Genomic DNA, 20,501 nt, shown 5'->3' with positions numbered 1-20,501 from the left:
ATCACTAAATATCCAGCAGGTGATTAGCTTAGTTTATGGTTGTGTGTTAATTAGTGAGCTTTAGAGGTGCTTGTAGGTGGATTTTTCCTTTTTTACCTTTGGATAGGCGCAGGCTACCTCTTTCTCCCTGTTTCAAGTCTCAATGCTAAGCTAAGATAACCGTCCCCTGGCTGTAACTTCACAGTTTTCGTACAGACATGACAGTCTCCTGCAATCACTTCATTCACCTCACCTGCACCTCATTCCCTCATCAGTCCCTCAGTACTTATACCTTATTCCAGTTTCACTCACTCTCTAGCAGGTTGTCTAGTGTGTTTCGCCTATAGCTTTCCAGCAACTTGTTGCCTTGTATTCCTGCCCGCCTGTTTCTGATCACCCTGCCTTCCTGCCCCTTATCGGATTTGTTTGCCTTACGGTCTGACCTTCTGGTATTGACCCCTGCTTGCCATTGTTTGTACCTCGTAGTAAATGAAGTGTTGCCTGCATTCTGCGTCATGCTTCTGGGTTCTAGTCTGTCTTCAGTCAATCAATAATAGAAATAATTCATTATTCAATTCAAAACACATCAGAAGCACACAGACATAACATTCATATCGTATTTTATATAGAGTCAGCATTGAATGTTTCTGTGCCTGTTTATCTATGAATTTGATCGACTAACAAGCTGACTTATTAGTGTGACTGAACTGTCTACCATCCACAGCTACAATAGTAAATACAATTGTCAATGTAATTAGGTGATTTACAAAGCTACTTCCTTTACCCATTTGCTGAGGCAAACACATTATCATCAGGTGTTCAAGCACCTTCAGTTCTCTATTGATAACTCCCCTAATGTTGACTTCTAATGACGCCAGATGTTTCATAGACAGCACAGAGAAGTCGAGACTGCTCTGGGCTCCTCTCTTAGAGACCCACCAATTAATCAACCTTGGCGTGTGTGCGTCCATGTCAACGTGTGTGTGTGTGTGTGTGTGTGTGTGTGTGTGCACTTGCTTGTTAACGCTGCTGACTCTGCCACTTCTCATGGTGTGTGTCACAGCGATTTCAGCCACTCTGCTCCAACATAGCAGTGCCAAACCAGCTCTCATTCCTGCTCTCTCTTCAACTCCACTGAACCATTTCCTCATCACCCGGCTACTCAGACGTCACAGGCAAACGCATACACATACGGACGCACACACAAACTTTAACACACTCTAATTATCCCACAGACACATCATGTTAACAATGGGGCATTAATAGCACATGCATGAGCAACCCCGTTTACTCGCTTTTTCTCTATGTCACCCACATACACGCACACATACACACCACCATATCTGTGCCATCCTACTCATATTAATGCAGTGGCTGATTGTGGGCCATTTTCACTTTAGATGAGAGACGACTGGAGGGAAGAGCTTTATTATCCAACCCTTAATTATTTCACTTTCAGTCAAATTAGGTGCACCTCACGCCCATCCCTTCCGATATCCCTCAGCACAGTAACTGCACTTTCCCCTGCTGGCCTCTAAACCAGTTAAAAAAGTTTCCAAAGATCTCTCTGATCTCTGGTGATCCATTTTGAAAAGCTTTTATTCCATCTATTGACGACACAGAGATTCTTGCAAACTTAATACGTGACTTGTGTCAGTTTTTATTCCCAGCTGAAAGTCATTATAGGGAGCTGGAGTTATATGTGTAGAAGTGTGCGTGTGTGTGTGTGTGTGTGTGTGTGTGTGTGTGTGTGTGTGTATTCGCTGCTGCCAAGACCCAGAGCCTGCAGAGCACCAGTGACCTGATATGTAGGGCAAGACCGAAACACTGGGATGACAGCTTAGAGCCCGCCCCCACTAACTCTGACTGACAGCCCTGTAACCTCAGCTGCCTCCCGCGACAATAGTTTGGTCTTGCTTCCGCTTTAACGTCTGTCATTCCAAGCTCAATATAACAACTATTTCTGGGGCAAGGTTCTATAAAAACAACGTAACAGGACTGGAGGACAAGACAAAACCACATGAAGTGGAATGAGAAGAAATTACTGCTTTTAGGGCGATGTATTGAGACGCTGACAAACTGACGGCAGTGAATTCCTCAAAGCGACTGTCAAGACCTACAAAAGTCTTACATTGCCCAGGGTGCAAGTACAGAGTCAAAATATACATGGCTGTACATGTATCACTACAAGCTTTTTCTGTCCTTCAGTCCTACAGCCTCTGTGGCCAATGTAGCACTTAGGCAAATCACATCCCGCTGCCTTTATCATTTTACGGGACAAATCCCTCCTAATCTACAGATAAGGAACAACAGCCACATGTCTCAGTGTCTCAGACACTCAAAACAGCATTATTGTACACAAAGAGTGCACGGAGTCGCAGCCAGTTCTCCCACCACTTGATGCAAAGGAAACAAAAGACCAAAGTAAAGGATCAAAACAACCACAAATCCAAAGAAAACTGGGGTAAAAAGAAAAACAACGACATCAAGAAAGATGGAATCTAAGAAGAATTTTAGCTTTAGCTGGGATTCCAAATCAAGAAACAGATTTAAATTAAAATATTATTTCCTTTTGTATAATATGATCAGTAGATGTTGTATAAGAGACTGACTCTGGCATCGTAGCCCCAATCTCTTTCTGAGAATGAATCATTTAATAGGAAGTCAGAAGGGGGCACATGAGGTAGTGGGTTACATTTAGGCTGAAAGGGATCTCTTCTCTTCAGCCTGCAGGACATTTTCTGGGCTGTGACATTAAGGAAATCAGAGGCAGAGTCAGTTCTTATTTGCGGCGGAAAGGCAGGAAATCAGATTATATATACACGCAAACAGAAACCTGCATGTCACATTAAACCCCTCACAAAAATCCACGCAGCATGAGCATGTTATAAATCTCTGCAACATGTATTCGCTGTGGCGTGAGGCATTTCCTGATAGCACCATATGGCTTTTATATATCTCAGCCAGAGCTTCCCTGGGGCTCAGCGAGTTTGGGAGGGAAAAAGGGAAAAGTTTGTGAAGTGAAAATCTCACATTATTAATTAAAATGCAAAGGATTGAGGGATTGACATGACTGGGGAGGGGCTTTTTTTTAATGTAACTCCAGACAGATACCCTAGGGGGATGACAAGAAAGAGCAGAGATCTGAAAGAGAGGAATGTTGCAGTAAAATAAGAGGATGAGACAGATAGATAGGTGAGAAAAAAATGCAGTTGAGAGGAAACATAACAGACAGACAACAAATGCAGCAAATGTGTGAGAAAAAGCAGTAATGTAAAAGCAGTATTGTCTGGAGAATGTCAGCCTATATTCCCAGTAATACATTTTCATATTAAAGCCAGAACTTTTGCTACATTTACGCCTAAAATGGAGACTTTTGAAAAGCGCTGCTGACCCCATTTTAGTTTGACAACTCTGGGATTGCATTTCAATGTGGACGGATGGAAACAGACTTTTGAAAACGATGACGCAAACACTCGCGCTCACTTCCTGATTGGGCCTTGTCAGTCGCGACACGTCCTTCATGCCCCTATCATATGACCCTTTTCCGGAAGACAACAAATGCGCCTTGAATACCAACGGTTAATTCAACATGGATAACGAATTACAGCCATTGCTGACCTTGTTGTCTATGCAGTTGCGCAGTTAAATTCTGCATTTTATAATGCTAATACTGCCTACATGCACAGGAGGCAAGCTATTATTGGAGTGATTTGTGAAAATTCCCGTGTCCAGCGGCGTTATCAGCCCTACGTGGAGCGCCGGTTTTGGGTAAGGCCAGGAAGAACCAGTGCCTAGTGGGATCATTTTATCAATGAAGTTGTGGTTCCTGAGGCAAGACAACTTTTGAATGTCCAGATCAGCAGTGATCAACCTCAATGTGTTTTCAGGCGTGTAGTATGGAAGAAGATTATTTCTGAAACAGTGCTAAAACTCGTTTTTGTTTTAAACACTGTTTTAAAGTGAAAACGTATTAGTGTGGACGTAGCCTTATTTTCAGAGAGGTTAAAGAGAGTCACAGGGAGTTGAGCTGCATTTAAACAACTCTCTCCATCTCAGCTGTGGAACTGACACACTGACACTTGGCTGCCTATTGACATGGTAAATTGAGGGCTCATTCAAGCAGCACTGTGACAGCCAGAGAAGCCATATAGACCCTGTCAGAGCTGTATATTCACAGGACACTATTACGACACACATCAGGCGACACAGCAGGAGAGGAGAGAGAGAGAGAGAGAGGCTGTGCATTCAGAAGTATGCAACAGAAGGTGAGCAGTATGGAGGTAGGTACCATTTTTAAAAAAGTGTGAAATATAAGCTGCAGCAGCAAGAGGAGGAGCAGAGAGAAAGGGAACAGCTAAAAGGCAGATAAGATGGGAAGACAGAAAGCAAAATTGATTTCTATTTTTGGAAGAGGGATGACCGATGGGTGGAATGAGTCAAAATCATGTTCAATTTCAAAGTCACACACACATGCGCTAGGACAGTTTTGTATATGCATATAAACTATAGCCACAGATCATGCTACTAGATTGCGATTGGCAATGTAATTGCTTTTGCAGTGGATGGACGTGACTTGTGCTCCTGAGTGCGCAAGGATGTCTGCCTTGTTATGGCGTAGACGGAGCCATTAGCCATTTGGTTTAATGGGCAATCTGCACCACAGGCTCCACTGACCCCCGGCACTTGGTAGGAGGAGCAGGCCAACCTATTAACCAAGAGAGTGAAAAGCTCCGAGCTTACCCTATCACACAAGGCCACACTTAATTAGGCTGTTTGTTTAGCAGACTCTAATGGGAAGGGTATAGCGAGTGGGGGGAAAGGTTGACTGCTCTCCTTGAAACTGCGGGCTGAAAGACATCTGGCCAAGGATGAGATGGAGATTGCAAGGATGTTACTGGAACGTGGCCTCATCACGTTTGGCACCATCTCGTTCTCTCAGGACTGATGGTAATGATGAGGAGCAACAATGAACAGTCATAAATGGTAAACTGAGTCATTACAATTCCACTAACAAAATTACGGCCTAAAACAAAAGCATGCAAATGCTTTATATGAAAGGTCCAAACACATTGATGAAGTTGATTTAAGCATATTGATTGAGTTTACGTGTAGTGAGTCAGTAAGTAACAACAGTGTGGTACATGAGGGATACAACCCCTGTATGAAATTATACGTAATTAGTGCCTTCAGAAAAATTACTTCTCTCTTTTTCATCTGTCTCCTGCACCCTTACAACCCCTCTCGCTTGATCCCTCTCCCTGTGCAGAAGGCTAATTAAAGGAGAGAAATTGGATATGGGCCTGTGCGCACTCTAATTCAGGGAGAGGAAGGAGGAAGGAGGGTGGAGGAGGGCGAGGAGTCGGACCCGGGACAAGGGCACCGGATCAGAACGGTGAAGCCTTGTCATTTTTGGAAGTATTAAAGGGATGGCAGGGTTGAGCGGTGAGGGAAGACTGGATGAGACAGTCGAAGTGTGACGCCTCCAGAACAGAATCCAAAATCACGTTAATCCACTGCTGATTAATGCTGAAGCAGACTCTCCTCTTTTACCACTTCATCAATCTCTGGAGGGCCTGTCAGACCAAGAGCGTAAATGTTTATATACTGAATCACCCTCCGTCCATCACTGGGTCAGAGGTCAAAACGGTTGGCGAACGGTCTGAGAGGACCGCTTGACAAATCCATTAGATCAATAACTCATTGAAAATGTTCTCCATCAAAACCAACTTTCGAAAGGATGAGTTTAAATGGAATTGATTATAGCATTACTATTATAGTGAGCAGTCTTATGTGCCCTAATCCAGTATTACGCATGAGATAATTCCTGTTTATTGCTTATTTCCATGGTTTTGGCAACAATAATAACAACCTTGTACTCACCTGTTTAACTGATGAGACCTGGCAACATTGATATAAACAAGTCAGAAAGGGCAAGAAACTTAAAAGGGGAACTCTCATTTGAACCCGTTTTACACACCAAAGTCTGTTTACAGGTCTTGGGGAGTACTTGGGAGGCATGGTGGCGCAGTGGTTAGCACTGTCGCACGGGAGGTAGAGCCGAGTATGTCAAAGTGTCCATGAGCAAGACACTGAACCCTAAGTTGCTCCCGATGGAGACCAGGGCCTTGCGTGGCAGCTCGGTCGCTATCGGTGTGTGAATGGGTGAATGTGACTCAACTGTAAAGCGCTTTGAGATGAAGATGATGAAGCCTTTTGTGGCTTTTTGTTTTAGTGGTTTAGATAATCTGGCTGTTGGCTTGTTTCGAACCTGTCTGATCATCTGACCACTTGTGGTTCTTGTAGCACTGTTACTGTTCTCAGCAAATTACTGTGACAAGCACAATGTTATTGAAACCAGTTAAAAAACGATGTCCCAAACTGCAAAAATAAGAGCCAAGTTATAATAAAAATCGCATATCCTTTAAGATGTCACTCAACTGAGGGAACGATTTATGAGCACTTTTCCAGTCAAGGCTCTTGTCAAGACATTTAGAGAATTTCAGACACTGTCCCATTTTATACAAACACACCCCTCCCTCTCTCCACTTTGTCTTTTATTCTTCTCTCTGCGAGTCTAAAATCCATGAGCTCAGGCCAGGTGCAGCTGCAGAGCTGCGGTGGATCAAGAGAGTTGATGATGGATGACAGGAGAGTGTGTGTGTATGTGTGTGTTCAAGAGGATTGTCCATGCATTATATTTATTGAGTGACACACTCCCTGCTGTGAGGAGGTAGGGGATGATGATGGACAGGGGAAAGACACTCACACACACACACACACACACACACACACACACACACACGCATAAAATCTCTATAACCCCCTGATCCCCTGTAACCGAGAGGGTTAACACACTATTACCATATTATTTTACTACAGAGGCCAGAAACACATTTGGCTCCGACACCAATTGCGCCAAATGGACGCTGTCTCCAGCAGACGACGTAATGCATGCCAGAAAAACAACAAAGGGGGTATTTGTCTGTGTAAAACTAACAATCCACACCCCCACCTCCCCCACCGTCCCACCCACTGAGGTGTTGGCTTCCCTTCTGCTTCATCTGCATGTTCACACACACACAAACATAAACACTCACATGGACCAAAACACACACTCACATGCACACGTACAGACTGGAATCCTGTGGCATGGCAGCAGCACCCCACTGGAAACGGGAAAGGGTGTGTTTGTCTGCTCTGGGGATTTTGAGGAAAGGGTTAACAACAGTCTAGAGAGCTGACAGTTTCTAGAGTTGACAGTTCCCAAAAAAGATCAATGATAGAGACTGTCGATGTAATTATTTCTAAATAAGAAAACAATTGTACATTTTTTGTTAAAATTACAGTTTCTAAGACGACTATAAGTAAGAAATCCATCATATACTCTCCTCTAATGCCAATAATACTTTTCTTAGAAGAGGCATCAGTGTTTTTCATTTTTGTGTGATTTCAGCATCCTTTAATAAAGAAAATCCTATTAAATCTTTTTTTATTGGGAGACATCTGTGGAATACACATCTGTTAGCCCCCTTCCTACTCACACGTCCATCATGTAGGCAGCCAATAGACACCATCGACCCTCCTACAGCGGACTATCCACCCACATGCTCAGAGAAACACGAGGGGTTGAGATTAATAAATAGGTTGTTTTTGGATTTGGATCCCAGCTTGTGTGCTTGTCCACATGTGGGCCTGTCAGGTTGATGGTGAGCACATATGTCTAGCAGTATACGGATGGATGGAAGCCACCCTGGCATTCTCTGCACCGGCCAAAATCTTTGGATATCCTGCATGCTGAGCTTAGCCAGGCCTGCCTCTTGGAGTGGACACACACACACACACACACACACACACACACACACTGGGTTGCCCCCATGCCTATTTTTGATGTGAATAGGGGATGCACCATGCTGCTCTCTCTCTCTCTCTCTCTCTCTCTCTCGCTTCCTCCTGCTCCTGGATGTTGTGCACTGGACAATACAGTGGCCCAGTAGCATCATTTGTATGGCTGCCTATCTCAGATATGACAATAGAGCCAGATGTCCTGGGTGATTTTAAGCAAACGTCTGATGAATTTCATCCACTCTGAATAGCCAAACATGGAGGGGGACATAATTATATAGCATGACTCGCTGTGCAGCAGGCAGTGAGAAAGAAAGTGTAATTCTCTCAGCAATTTACATGAAGATGAGACAAAAAATGTCTATCATACCATTCAAAGCGCAGATCGCCCCTTGTAATTGATAGTGTCACAATGTAACCGCAACCTCCTAACGAATGGAAATCAATGTGAATATTATCAATCAACTCAGCTACTATACTTTACATGTACCCACCTAAAAGATTCACTGTTTAGTAGTTTGAGTTGGCCATTAACCTGTTATCCCGTTCTGTATCAAATAGCATAAAACATTTTGAAAAGTTCAAAATCTCAGAAAAAAATCTTCTCAAATATGGTCACTAACATACAAGAGGAGTGTTAGTGAACCTTAGGGGTTCCTGGTCCTGGATCAAGCCCTGTGTATGTCTTCAAACAGAGCTGCAGTCTTTATGGACCAACAGTCTTTAAAGTTTAAGTGGCACAGCACATTGTCAGGGTGGCATCAACGCCCAGGGCACGGAGTAAATTAATGATGCTTAAGTAAACTATGGATTAATTATAGATAGCCCAATGTGTCACTGTGCATATATGCATGTCTGACTGAGTGTCCTACCTGCAGCCATGCTAATGAAGAGCTGACCTGCATCAGCAGACAGAGGACAGATGGAAAACACACTTGGCACTACACTGATGCTCTCACATGCATTATTGCCCTTGAGCAGAGTGAGGCTCTGATTAGGCTTCACTTAAGTTAGTTAGCCTGGAGCAAACACCAGCCAGCCCAGCACAGGAGAGGGACAGGGGCAGGACAACAACAACATCAAGAACAATAGTACAAACTATACAAAAAACAACAACTTGCTTTTACTGGCTAATCAGCTTTGTATCTCAAAGGCCTGAAAACAGACATTTGTTTTAAGATGAGGCTGCATGAATGTGACTTATATTAGTTAAGACGTTTGATCATTTAATCAATTAATCAATCGACAGAATCAGCAACTATTTTGATCATCTAAATTCACCGAATTTGGTTCCTCACGCAAAGCTACCAAACGTTTTATCTGTCTTTAGCTTCTCAAATGTGATGATTTGCTGCTTTTTTCCTGTTTTATATTATAATGAATTCAAAAATATTGAAGAGTTTGGGACTGTTGGTCAGATTTGAAGATGTCGCGATGTAGAAATTTTGATGGGCATTTATTCACTATTAAAATACAATAATTGGCAAATTAATCTAAAATGAAAATAGTCATTAGCTGCAGCCCTAATCCAAGCACATAAAAGAGAAAAATACAGTACAGTGATGGCCCCCCCTTTTTTTATTGTGAATTTCTATTTACATAAGACTAGTTCAATGTTTTAAAGACATTGGTTTGGATGGTTAGGAGGTAAGTTTCGCTTAAAAAACTTAAAAAAGGCTCCTTGGTCAAGTCCCGGGGCTCCGCTCCTTTGAATTCATAAATATCAGAAGAACATGATATTTATTTTTGCATGAAACAGCACGTTCACAGCATCTGTTCACAGCATTTTGTCAAACAAAAGAAAGGAGAACAAAGAACGCTGCCTCATTGTTGTATTCCTGAGCTGCATACTGGCTGCAATTTATCCAGGTGAGGCAGGTGCTGGCTCACAAATATAGACTGTACAAATAGACCATGAAAAAAAATGAACTTCCAGAATAGTTCTCTTTCCAGTACACCAAAGAATATGTGGGCAACTTAACTGCACTGAATATTAAAGTATTCATAAACATTGCATTAGTGTAACTGGATGCTATTCATCCCCTCTTTGTGACAGCATTGGGTCATTCATAAGTTTCACAGTGAATTATGTCAAATTGACAGAAAATGGTCACACTTTGTCTTGACAGCATCTGAAATCCTGTCAGAAACAAACTTTGATGGTTTATTTTGGTCAGGACAATGAAGTTCCAGTAGGTTATTCCAAAAGAAATGGGAATCACAAATATAGTATATATAGCTAAATTTACTGCAGCTTACAGTAACGCTTTTCATTAACCATAACTCCCTCTTGTAATGCCTTATTTCTTTTTTCGTTTTTTTTTTTTACAGTTTTAGTGTCCCTGTGTAAATATTGTATAAATATCCTGCTGGGATCTAATGTGAGATAAAATATCTCAAAGTACTGTAAGGTCCGTGTGAACTCATTATTGAGTGCCTGTATGAAGTCCCTGTATGAACACTGGTTGGCTTGTTATAGTGAAAGGAACAGTCAGCGCTCTTACCGTCCACAGCCATAGTCGGTCTCAGCGTATATCTCTCCGTGGTGTCAACAGGACTCTCCCATCACTCTGCCAGATGGATAAAACGTACTGAGTGTGAGGATGAAGAGCGCTTCTTGCCCTCTCTAACCTACTATGTGAGCATGGAGGCAGCTCTCACTGTGGTCGCACTGAGAGAAGAAGAAGAAGAAAAAAAGAAACCGGGGATCACACTCTCCCTCTCTGTCGGTTCACGGCCATTTGTTGTCCGGGACGCCGGGACCAGTCCGATTTGTAGCGGCTCCTTCTGAATCTCCGCCCCCCTCTCCGTACCTGACCGCCGGGAGACAAAAGGTCATTACGCCCCGACACCAGCTGTTACTGGATACAGACTAGATACTGCTCTCTCTCTCTCTCTCTCTCTCTCTCTCTCTCTCTCTCTCTCTCTCCTCTCTCTCTCTCTCTCTCTCTCACGCACAAACAGGCACACACTCACACGCCCCATTTTATCATTATGGCAACCCTAAGCTGCAATAGTAGGACTACAATAGGACTATTACTTGGGATCTTTTTTGTTTTTAATAAATATAGTCCAGAAAAGTGTAATATTTTGATTAACCCCCAATATGATTCTTATTAGGTGACACAAAGCTGGCAAAACAACCATAATGTCACTGGCTGTCTACACTTTGCTCCATGAAACCAGGATGAACACTGTGGTGTGGAGTGAGCTGGTGATATTTACTGTTACGGTTACTTTCAGCTGAAACTATGGCCAGTGACAAGACTGAGCCACACAAAGAAGGTGAAGTCAGTTTCACATTGACAGTGGTGGAATGTAACTAAGTACATTTACTCAAGTACAATTTTGAGGTACTTGTACTTCCATTTTATGCTACTTTGTACTTCCACTCCACTACGTTTTGGAAGCCAATACTGTACTTTGCTCTCCACTACATTTATTTAACAACATTGGTTACTCGTTTCTTTGCAGATTCAGATTATTAATAGAAAATATAAATCACGTGATGGTTGCACATTAATATGTCACTAATTATAATCCAGTCATATTATTCTAAAATGGGCCATTCTGCATAATAAAGTAGAAGTAAGTAACTTAACACTTAAAGTATATTTTGATGCTAATATTTATGTACTGTGTAAGATTTTGAATGTAGCACTTTAACTCGTAACACAGTATTTTTACACTGTGGTATTGCTACTTTTACTTTAGTAAAAAGTATTAGTTCCACCACTGGGTATCGGTATATCAATAATTGTGTCTGCCTGGGTGTAATCCTCATGTTTTTGTGCTCTGTGTTTATTGGCTGTGATCAAATTGTACACAACACCTCGGTTGCAGAGATTTTGGGAAATGCAGGCTGTGGTAAGAACAACGTTGATCAGGGCAAGGAGCACAAGCCTCCTCCTACTTTTCCAGAAAACTTCAATTTAACAGAGATCTTCTGAAATACTTTGAGTCTCGCTGAAAGTAAACTCAGGAAGTAGTCCCCTGGGAATCTCTCCCTTTATTGTATAGTGGCAGCAATGAAAACTGCACGGTGTGTACCGGTTGTCTTTTTATTCTTTCAGGTTGCAAACGTGCAGACACGAACCATTGTCTTGCATTCACCACTACTACTCTATGCAAACAAGCTAAATCAAAAGTGAGCCCCCATCTCAGACTAACATAAACAAACCTGCACACTTTCATGAATACAGTAAGTGACAGTAAGTCAGCCGGCAAGTTGACAATGTGGATCAGCTATGCTGTGCAGCTCTTTGTGTTTACTTTCAGTCAGACGCAGAGACAAATGCTCAGAAGATTTCTGTTTATTTTATTTTATTCCATTCCATTTTTTTTTTCAAAAATATGAAAATAAGGTCCAGGTTGTCACATTACACCGCCATACATTTTTAAAATGGTCAATATCTTGTCCCTAGCAGAGTCAAGCTTCAAAAACACTGGATCCTACAATATGAAACTGTCCTCAAGAAGAACAACAGCATCAGTCATTTCAGAAAGTCGGCCAAAATGACATAGGTTTAACCTCAAGTGACAAAGCCTAGTAATTATGACGCGAGCAAAGGAAGAAGTCAGGTGGAGATCCATGATCACCAAACCATGATCTTTCCCTAAACCTAACCAAGTCATTTTTATGCCTAAACCTAACCAAACCTTAACCTGTCACGTCATAAAACTTTGTAGGCACAGACAAATGACAATGTCCTGCTCATGGGGGCTTCAGGTCAGAAAATGCTTCTATGTGTCGTTCTAGAGGGCGTAGAGGCTTTCTCCACCTTTTCGGTATGTAACGCTGAGTCTCAAGCCCAAACTGAGAAAACCCTTATGATGCCATTTTCTCAGACTTTAGAGGGCTCTCTCTAGAACAACAGAAGACATTATACAGCTGTTTTTTTATGCTGAATAGTACTATCTATGATGAATAAACGGTGTCCCTTTTTAAGGTGGTGAGATTCATTGAAACCGTAGAAAAGTCAAGAGCATGTGTGGGCTACCATCTATGCAAACACACAGTCTTTGCACAAACCAAGAAACAGACATGAGGAGGAGATCCACCGGATGCTCGCAGAAAAGCCTAAAAACAGCCGTCCCCCGGTAGACACCCACGTCAGCCGCTATTTGCCCGTCAAACAGCCGAGCTTCACTTCAAAGCAGAGAATTTGGGAACGAGTTGTGAGCACGTCTTTGTCAATGTAATCTCACAACATACCCAGCTAATTGATTCTGCCAGCATGCAGACTGCTCAGCGCTTGTGCTTGAGTGGAGAGAGATATGTCCCTGAAAGACTTCAAGACAGTCCATCAGCCTGCGTTCGAAGATGAGGGCCCTCCCCAAAGCCCAGGCGCCGGATCATCAAAGGGTGAACAACGAGGAACAAAGGACTAGCTGGTCCATCGTGGCGCTCCACCAGAACACAAGCTGACTGGGAGTGAAAACATTACACACCTGATGTTCCTGTCTTTCTCTTTCTCACACCCATGGACACACATTTGTACACGCTCACTCACACTCTCGGAGACAGAGCTTAATTTAGAAGTGTGCTACCGTGTGCCTGTAAGGACATTTTGTCCCGTAAAAAATTGAGCAGTCAAAGCTTTTATCTTTAATTCAGAGGATGGTCAGTGCGGTGAATAATGAATAGACTGGGACCTGCAGAGATCAAGGGGTAAGACTTGCTGAGCACCGGCCCGTTGGGTGTCAGGTGGCGGCAGCTAACGCATAAGCAACTCCTGTGGATAGAAATGTTTGTGCAGTGTTGTGTAGCACAGTCAGATAAACATGAACGAATAGGAGCTCAAGGGAATGGAAAAATGTTGTTGTTTATATTCAGTCTTTACTCTGTAGATATTCATTCTTTGCTCTGCAGTCAGAGTCGGTTAAAGCATCTTTTTGTGGTGATAAGCAGTTGTGAAAGGGAAGAGTGATGGGATCCCTTACATCCTGTTACTAACAGATGATGCCATTAAACTTTTATTGTCAGTGTTATACCATCGCATATGGCCTGTCCTCCTCATGCCAAGAGATCTCTGTCATTTTGCTGTGACAGTGCAACACACACATGCAAAGATAAAACGAATGCACACACATATACATACACACACACACACACACACACCACATAAACTGTTTTACATTTTGGAAAACAGCTGTAACACAAAAGCACAGTATGTTTGTGCCAGATTGTGGCTGATTACATGATGAAAAAGGAGTGTCTTGAGCTTATGCTAGAGCTCTCTCTCTCTCTCTCCCTCTTCCTCAAGACACATAGAGAGGCTATTGATGCTGGAGTGTGGCATCAGCCTTGCCAAAGCTGGTATCATGGTGAATGGCTGTCCCTGAGTTGGCAGTGAGAAATAATGGTGCCAAATAGGACAGAAAAAAAAATGGAAAGAAAAGAGCAGTTGAGGAAAGACCGGACCAACCTTGGGTGCATCTAAATGCGTAAAAAACAAAAGATTCAAAGAGGTTGGATTTCAATGGAACATAAGCGTTCTCCTCTGCCTGTGCTTAATCTGATCTGAAAGGGAGGGCTCTTTCAGGTGGAAGTGAAAGCAATCTAATGAATTCCTACAGGAAGCTATTTACTCCACAGAGATGAGTGCAGATGATAGAGTGGAATCAGCTTTATAGTGTTAAGTTGTGGCCCTGAGCTGTTTTCATAATCAGAGACCTCAGGAAGTTTTCTATAATTCTGTGCGCATATTGTAGAGAGGTCTCCTTTGAAGGAGCTGTGTTCCCTCTCTGGATACATTCAGGATGTGGAGCAAAAGATGACAGAACCTATTTGAGAGATATATTCCCTTTGCCACTGCCTGATCATCACCTCTCTCCTCCTCCTCTGCAACCTGTGTGTGTGTGTGTGTGTGTGTGTGTGTGTGTGTGTGTGTGTGTGTGTATGTATGCACATATGTGCAGGGAGGGAGGGATGGGACAGAAAGGCGATTGTCATTCCACTCACTCTCTGATGGTGACCTCACTGTTATGCAAATGACCACAGCGCAACAGACAGTGTCTGAAGCTGAGCTGCAAACAAAAACTGTGTGTGTCTCTCTCTCTCTCACACACACACACACACACACACACACACACACACACACACACACACACACACACTATGCAGGTTGGTTCAAGCACATCTATCTATCTGGTATATATATTCTTTTTTTCCTGCCCTGTAAAACAAAGTCTTAAGCGAACAAGGAAGAATGTCATCCTGAGCCTGTGGCTGAATGTCATTGATTCCTTTAATGCTGTGGCAATAAACCAAATGCTCTGTATGTGTTTATGTGTGCATGCGTGACAGAAAGACAGTAAGAGAGACGGAGACGGGGAAGATCGCAAGTTAATCCAATCGTGGTCTGTGCCATGCACAAACATGCTCAGCACGCCCAGTTGATTTTGATTTTAGATGATTTTAGTGACAAGGTGAGTGCACATTTGAGAGTTCAGTGCTGCAAAAACCGTAGGCACTGGTGTACAAATATGTGGGAGGAAAAAAGTGCATTTGTGGTGAAGAATGGTACAGGCCTGAATGTTTGACCCCACAGTGAGGGGGTCATGGGGGGTCTGTTATGCAATTGGGGGCATTTTTCTTGACATGGTTTGGGTCCACTTGGCTCCTCACAGGGAAAGGTTGCTGCAAATCAATACAAATATATTCTGAGTCTTCTGATCTTTTTTTTAAAATGATGAAACATTTCTATCCTGATGAGAGTGATCTCTTTCAGGATTACAATGCCCTCATCCACAGGGCACGAGGGGTCACCGCAATGGTTTGATGAGAATGTTAATTATGGCGAATCATGTGCTATGGGCTCAACGCACTTGAACAGCTATTGGAGATTTAGGACTATTGCTCTCCATCACCATCAACAACATGCAGCAAAGGGCCTGAGCTGGAGCCGAACCCAGGCTGATTTGTAGAATCTATGTCAAGGAGTACTGTAGATGAACAATTTATGTTGGTTGTTCCTTTAGCTTACTGTAATGTTTATCCATCTCTATCCCTGTCAGTTTGGATGTAGTTGGAAGCTGGACTGGATGAACAGTTCAGGCATTAAAATCATACAGTAACAACTTCTTCCCAGACGGACTGAGAAAAACATGATCACAGTTGCACAGCTGGTAAAGTGGTGACACTCATTTTTGTGTTTATCTGCACCTTTGGCGAAGCACTTATTGCATGCTGGGGGTAAGAGCTGGTCTGACCTGAAAAATAAAGATACCCTGTAAAAACCACACAGAGTGAAAATAGCAAACCCTGCGAGTCAAAAAGTAAAAAAGAGAGGCAAGATTTGCGCCATCACTCATCGTCCCTTCTCATCTTGAGTGTCATCTTTGAAAGTCATTGCCACTCACCCACTCGGTCACACTGGTCTTTCTCTCCAGATGGTTCTTTTTGTGCATTTTGGCGTTACTAGGAGTGATTCGTCTTTCTTTTTCCAAGTATTTTAACTTGACAAAGTTTGAGGTTCTATAGATGGCACTTTTTTCCTGGTCACTCACACTGTAGCTATAATAGTTTTTTTCTTTTAGTGTAAGAATTTCGAATTAACTGCTTTTGATGCCTTTTCAAATAGAAAACATCAAAATAATAAAAACACGTGAATAATAGATCCACTGTTTTGTTTGCCAAAGGCACCCCAAAATACACAAGCTGTATCATTTCAATACATTACAGCATGTCTTATTAGCACAACATTAATACAGTAAGTACAACAGAGATAGCCTCCATTTATGTAACACAGCTAGTTCTACTGCTTCTCAATACATACAAGAAAATATACCTGAATATACTTTATAAAACTGGAACAAAACTTTTTGTTTTAATCGTCTCTGCTGTTATCCACAGCCGCTGATGGGGGCTGATTTCAGAGCAGTACATTGAAATAATCAACTCTCAGTCTCAGCTCATTGTACTATCTTCCTCACAATGTCTGTTATTATCTTCACAAGGGAACGAGCATCTGAATTCAGAGCACCGAAAATGTGAACAAAAATATACATTGTGACTTGGTTGAATTAAGACAATACAAAGACAGGTTTTTCTGGCATGAAATGGCAGACCAGAAGGCAGTGCTACATTCATTTCATCTTTATATATATATATATATATATATATATATATATATAAAAGCCTCTTTGTGTCGGGAATGATTCTGATTGGAGAGACTCCAGGATTTAGTCAAGCTTCATACTCGTAAAGGAAGGATGCTCAGTCTCTCTCTCTCTCTCTCTCTCTCTCTGTCAGCCCCTCCTTACTTCATTTTAAATCCCACTCATCTCTTCTCTCTCTTTCTGTCTCTTTCACTCTATGAGTCTGTGTTTTGCTGTCCATACCTGTCCAATCTCAGACAGCGTAAGAGTCTGCTCACTCCGCTCCGCTCCTCTCCCCTCCTATCCTACTCAGGAAAGACAGGGTCAGAGAAAACAGGCAATGCATCATGGTCTGATCCACTGTGTCTAAATAACCCAGCAAAATACCAGTCTCATTCAAACAAGACGTCGGGAGAACACCTTCAGTCAATAATCTAATTTATCTGCTCAGCCATCAGGGAAACAAATCAGCTCTACTTTGGATCATGTTAGCTGTCAGACTTTTAATTTGAAAAATATGAAAGCCCCTCGCTAAAACCAGTGTGAGTGTCATTCACTTGCTCTCCTTTCTTCTCCCACTCTGTGTAAAACTGAATGCTTATAAGGGGAAATGTAACATGGCAGCAGGGGAGATGCTGCGACATCAAGTAAAAAGTGCAGCACATGCTGTGGAGCTAGAGAATACATCAACCATTCCCCATCGCGTTGCTGCATGTGCGTCTGTACATCTCTGCCGTACAAGTCTTCTCCCTCAGACTCAAGGTCAGCCTATTAATGCTGAAGTATGAGTGGAAGGGGTCCTTTTTACTTTACGTGGTAATTAGCCTAATGAATCCTTTCCAATACGATTGACCCACAAATGCACGTATGTCACGTTTGTCAATGCATTAGTATTCACACCACAAAATCGACCATCCTTTTCTCCTTTGTACAGTGTCTCAGATCCTGCCCCATACTAATTATCGGACTGTCCTCATTCAAAGCTTTGTTGTCGCACTAAGCTCAGCGGATCAATGAAATTCCATTTGAGCATCTGTTGCCCACAACGACCACTCCTAAAGGAAAGGCCCCAATACCAATTTACTGATGTCCTCTCACAAGGACACTACTCTTTGTTTCAGAATAATACGCAGTCAGTAATCAGCGCAAAATAAACCATTAATCCTCTCAAGACTTTCTTCTATGTACCAAGTCAGGCTGTGTGCACGTAGACTGCGTTCAACTAAGAGACGGTAATTGAGTTCAGCATGTGTGTGTAATAGTGAAAAATGATGATGTCCGTGTCCTATTTTGCGATTTTTCTTCTTCGCCCACATTGTATTGTATAATATAATTAGCTAAAATCAACTCAGAATGCAGCTCAGGCAGTATGAATGATGTGCCTGTGTTTCTTTGTGTGTGTAGGTGTGTATTTGTAGGTGATGAATAAAAGTATATCAATAAACCTGTCATCTCAACACATCTCCTCCTGTGCTTCTTTCTTGCAAACAGCAGCTTTCTCTCAATCAGCGGACCATAAATGGGACATGATGTTATTCGCTGGGATATTTCTTGTTTGAATTCTCGATACGCTGCTTCTGCTGCACCCATGCAGCTCCACCTACATTCTGCATCTATTTATTATCATACTATGGACATCTGCTGTGACAGATAGGACAGATAGTCCAGCGATCCTCCCCTCTATCTCGTGTCATATGCACTGAATAAACAGATTAAATGGAGCCATGCATCCATGCAAACTGGCACGCACATGAATGGATAAACATGCAGGAACATGCAGATTACTCTACGTTTGCAAGGAAATACACACACTATCATATACACAGTAACCCAGCTATAATTAGCCTTGTTTATAGCGCATTTCAATTCACCATTTTATCCCAATATCACAAATTAAAGTATTATTCACAAAATGAGGGATATTATTTTCTGAATCTCCTTCATCCAAAATGCAATTCTGTCCAAATGAAGTGATTAGTCTTTGTTAAAAAAGAAATAGGCTTAGCCATTAAATGATTGTCTTTCAGCTTTGCTCACATAGACAAACTACACTAATGACTTACTCTAACACGAAGAAGTTATTATTGTTCGCCTTCGCATAATAAAAATCCACAAATGGACTGTCAATCATAAACCCAATTCCTTGTCTTTATTTTGAAAAAATATATAAAAACTGCAATTTCTGTGCAAAACAAATGTAACTCATGATTATAGTACGATCTCTGGCGAGACCAGAGTTACTCAGTCAGCCTTCACGACCCCTAAGCAGATATCAGCTATCTTCTGCTGCCATTGCTTCCACAATTGTAGATTTTAATGTCTGTGTGGTGGAGTACTGCTGAATGTTTCTACGGAAACACACTTTTGCTACCGAAATACAAGTTGTCAGTTCAGGTGGTACTTCTATTTTAGCCTTTTGGGTGTGACATTGTGGTTGCTACTCATGCATCATCCACAACAGAGATAAATGAACCCATTCTTGTGCAGATTAAGCAAGGGACTACATGTGTGCTTGGACCAGGCTCTGAAGGATTTTCACATTGTTAATGTTGACCAATATTACTATGATTTATTTATCACTAATGAGACTGACCTGGATTACATATCCACAGGTTTTGTTTACTGTCTACCCCTTATTGTGAATGTGAATTGCGTAATATGAATTCAAGCTGCACATTATGCCGGTTTCTGAATGTGATTATAAAAATTCTTCAACTAAAATGAAATGAGCATTGAAATAATCAGGGGAAAGTAAAAGAGGCTGTGTGTTAGAGATGAAATCAAGGCTTGAGTTGCGCTTCATGTTGAAATTGGTCCTCGGCTGTGTGAGCTATATATCTTCTAATGTGTCTGGCAGTCCATTTTCATCATAACAGTCTTCTCCCAGGAGTGAAATAATGTCTGCCCTCCAGGCGATGTAAATGAAGAAAAATGTAAAGGCCTGGGCTCAGACTGTGGCTGAAGTTAAACCTGATTGAAACTAATTGATGTATGGCCTCACTTCATCTCAAGGGAAGAAACCCAGAAATGTCACGTCAGAATGTAATTACATTCATTGCAGGATCCTGTCTCATGTTTGAATATAGACTCTGCAGCGTGGATATTTTTCACTGATAATGCAAAATGAGTTGTAAGTAGTGTAGTTAAAATGTATGGCTCAATCAGCTCTACGCATCTGAATATCCTCTTTGAGAAAATGTCCTGAATTCTACTTCGATATTTTATGAACTACTCTTACTGAGCACCAGAGTGTGCTTCAGCTAGGGTCCAATAAAATTTTTTTTTACTGTGGAGTACATACTGATCCTTTTAAATGCAGGAGCCCTGTTAAAGCCCTGAGATCATGAAGAATTGGAATATTCATTTGAATTGGTAATATGCAACCTTCAGGGCCTGATTGTTTGTTTGTTTTAACAAATGTCAGCTGTGTCATATATGCCATGATTGGGGTCACAGGTTCATTTGTGGCACTTTGCCAAGGGTGGAAATTAAATAGTCTCATAAAATGCACAAAGACCACATTATGCTGATTACTAAAGCCAATTTGATTACCAGGCCTATTGTATATGCCTTTG

The sequence above is a fragment of the Enoplosus armatus genome, chromosome 8, assembly GCF_043641665.1.
Source record: "Enoplosus armatus isolate fEnoArm2 chromosome 8, fEnoArm2.hap1, whole genome shotgun sequence".
In the NCBI taxonomy this organism is placed as follows: domain Eukaryota; kingdom Metazoa; phylum Chordata; class Actinopteri; order Centrarchiformes; family Enoplosidae; genus Enoplosus; species Enoplosus armatus.
The sequence above is the reverse complement of the archived record's forward strand: the minus strand, read 5'-3'. Positions refer to the sequence as shown.